Raw genomic sequence first — 3,848 nt, 5'->3', positions numbered from 1 at the left:
CCGGGACACTGTAAGACGAAGAAGAAAGATGAAAGTCTGGGGCGTGGTGTTTAGCTGTATGGCTTCGAGAGCAGTGCATGCAGACATTGTGGAAGATCTGTCAACAGAAGGATTCCTGAAGACTTACCAGCGCTTCACGGCTCTCAGGGGTCACCCAAGAAAGCTCTGGTCCGATCAAGGAACCAACTTTGTGGGTGCCAGACCAGTGTTACAGGAGCTTTACGAGTTCTTAAGTAATATCGATAAGGATCAGGTCCAAAAGAAAGCAGTAGCTGCAGGAACCGACTGGACGTGGGTGTTTCATCCAGCGGACTCTCCCCACCGAAATGGAGCAGCTGAAGCAGCAGTTCGTGTGCTCAAGAGGGCATTAAGCAGCATTGGCAAAGAAGGTGACCTGACAGCGCTGGAGTTTCAGACCCTCCTCTACCTGGCTGCTAACCTGTCAAATGAGAGACCAATTGGAGCCAGGGTCCAGCTGCAAGACAAGGCCGTGGAAGTCATCACTCCCAACTCCCTTCTTCTTGGTCGTGCAGGTCGCAGTGGAGACACCCAGGGATTTGAGTACCCAACTTACCCCTTCGTGCGTCTGAGAGCGGTCCAGATTGAGGTCGACAAGTTCTGGAGGCGGTGGAGCCAGCTGGCAGGTCCGGGTCTCTTCATTCGTCAAAAGTGGCACACCCCTATTAGAAATGTTGCAGTAGGGGACCTGGTGTGGCTGGCTGACCAGAACGAACTTAGGGGTAGGTTCAGACTGGGCCGAGTCGTGGAGATCTGTCCTGATGTGAAGGGGATTGTTCGGGATGTGAGGGTGAAGACATGTCAAAGCTGTCCAGTTTCCGTTGGGCAGGCTAAAAGAGGACAAAGTGTAAAAGACTACCCCTCCACCATCCTCCACAGGGACGTTAGGAGGTTGGTGGTTCTGCTGCCAGTGGAGGAACAGTAAAGATTCCCCGCCACGTGGTGTGTTTCGGTGATGGATCCCCGCCACGTGGTGTGTTTCGGTGATGGATCCCCGCCACGTGGTGTGTTTCGGTGATGGATCCCCGCCACGTGGTGTGTTTCGGTATTGGATGTTACATCATGGACAATGTGTGTTGAAAATGAACATTGAAATGTTTGCGCCTATGTCTGTTTACATGGGGATATGGTATGTTCATGTTGAAAGATGTAATGTTATGCGACTGGTTATAGTGCATGTTATATCTATTTACTAGTTATGGTGGCCTACTTGGATTCCAGAATCAGTAGACCAAGTGGGAGGTGTATAACTTTCGTATGTCTTACATGTTCATTTAAATAACATTCACATATCACATGCTGTATGCATGGGGTGGGCGGGGTTTTGCCTCCCTAATTAATCAATAGTTTCATTTTCATTACATTGACCTTCAGGACAGGGATGATGTGTCGGTGAGTGTGGTTTATAAGCCTTTATGAAGATAGGTGGATTTATTTGAGCTAAATTTGAGTTTTGTGTGTTTGTACATTCCAGGTTTACAACCTAGTTGTCTTTACCAGCCTGCGTTTATGTGCGTGTGAGATAAATAAACGAGGAAAAGAGAAGAAACGAGTTGTGTCCTCCGCCATTCCTGTTTTGAGGCCCTTCCAGAGGGAGTAGATTGAATTATACAACGTATAGTTCGATAATCTGGACAATTTATTTATTTATTTACCATATTTTAAAAATAATGAACACAGTTGACGTGTTTATCAAACATTTCCTCACCGATCATCCAAGAATTAAAAGCTGTGTCCCTCAACGTGCATTACCAAAACTTTAAACCCCATTACATCATTTTTATTCTGCAGCTGCTCGGTAAGAAACCTGAACAACATGACAGGATTTAGCTGCAGGGCACATTAAAGTCTCCAAAGAGCTCAGATAAACATTCAGTGTGAGATCAGCTGAATGAGAGGAAATGTATTCAGGAGCCGCTGTGTGAGGGGATTTCTTAGAGAGCGTAATCGTTCCCTGAGGATTACACCTGCTCATTCATATCGATTATTAAAAACAAACATAGGAGCTCATGAATGAGAATGTCAAACAGTGCTCTCCTGTGGTGACTCTGGGTACTGCAGCTTCATTAGAGTTAATGTATTAATCATGTCCATCTTTGTTGAGTAGCATTCAGATGCCTGTTTTTCTTTTTCTTTTTTCTTTCTTTCTTTTTTTTTTGATGATTTCATGACAAATGTAAACGTCCTTGATGTGAACTTGGAGTTTAGTGTTGATGCTGCAGGCGCGGTGAGTGAGCTGTTCATGAATCACAGAGCAGAAAATGACATCTGTGACTTTCAGGGAGGAGTTTTGTGAAGTATTACTTTAAGCTTTATCCAGTCAGGAAATAAAAATGCAAGGATTAAAAATATTTATGATACCCTTTTAACTAGGATAAAGCTCTGTGCATCCTTATTTATCTTTTTAGGAATCTATCTGACACTGGAGGGTGGAAATAAAGCAAGACACACGACTAAATATAGATAAATGCAACCTTGCATGTTGGCGCTTTAAGAAAGCTTTAAAGAAATTGAAAATGAGCATGTTTTCTGTGCAGAATCTGCTAAATCCCTCTCTTTTTGGAGGTTTTAACTCTAAGTTACTGCATTTTACTTGTATAATCTTCAAAGTCTTCAATCTTTATAATTTCCTTTATGCTTTTCTGCATTTTTTTTCTTGAGAGTCAGTACACTTTCTCTGGGAAAAACACTGAAATAACTCCATCGTTTCTCATGCAAAATCAATAAAGATAATGATGCAGTAGGGCCGATGCTGTAAGATAAATAACAGAGAGGATTCAAGAATAATATCTGGATGGTTGATTATTCTTTAATGTGTTTGTAATTTGCAAACAGGAGCAGGATAAAGTGGTTAAACTCAGAGGGAGTGAGGGTTTTTAATAAAAGTGTCTCTGAGTCGTCCTGTGGTTAAAGTTAACCCCCGTCCCCTCGGTCACAGCTCACATTAGAGGCCATTTGTTCTGCACTCTGGTGTTGATGGAGTAATCTAAGGTGTTAATGATCACTCACATTTGGAGAGGGGAGTAAAAGCAGGTACACACACCTCTGCCTGCCTCCTCTCACAAACACACACACACACTTCACAAACACTGAGCCAGAGAGCAGCTTCAGGGTCTGAGTCACGTCTCTCTGAGGGATCTGTTTATGTTTTTATTTCAATCCTCGCTGTGGAGCAGAAAACAGACGTTTGAGAGGGATTAAGTCCTCGTCCTCGCTGCTGTAATGACTCATACGCAGCCCACGGGCTTCATGACTGATTACAGCAGCGTGAGGTGATTAATGGTATCAGCTGACCTCTATAAGGTTTCTAAATGTGAGCTCCGCACCTTGTTAGCTGCAGACAGCCTACACTCTCCTGGATCAGCCGCTGAGTGGGACGCTTTGTCACCTAATAAATAACTCCACCTTAAATCGTGATTACACCGACTTTCTGAGGCCTCATTATCTGCAGACGCACACGGCACTAATAAAATATTACCAATTTAACTCTTATACTTACAGCAGATCTGACATTTCTGCTACCGACAACTTTTTTTTAAAAGTTTCAAAACTCCATCTATGTGTGTCTCTAAATTAAAGCTCCTGTGAAAAGTTTTTAACCACTTATGAAACAGATTCAAATCAACACTAAAGCCTCTTTATGAGCTAAAGAAGTGAAGCAAACCATCAGCGTGGAGATTTTTACTTCCTCAGAGATGTTTTTGAAAGTTTAAAAAATACTGTTGGAGGGTAGGTGTCACAGGAAGTGACGTCTTATTTTTACATGTTTGTTATTTGACTGTCTTTTAAAGGAGAATAAGCTTTCTATTGAAAAGACACAATTTACAAAT

Source organism: Halichoeres trimaculatus, unplaced genomic scaffold, assembly GCF_033239565.1.
Source record: "Halichoeres trimaculatus isolate MK-OKI-2021-1 unplaced genomic scaffold, fHalTri1.1 fHalTri1_scaffold_21, whole genome shotgun sequence".
NCBI classification, from domain to species: Eukaryota; Metazoa; Chordata; class Actinopteri; order Labriformes; family Labridae; genus Halichoeres; species Halichoeres trimaculatus.
The sequence above is the reverse complement of the archived record's forward strand: the minus strand, read 5'-3'. Positions refer to the sequence as shown.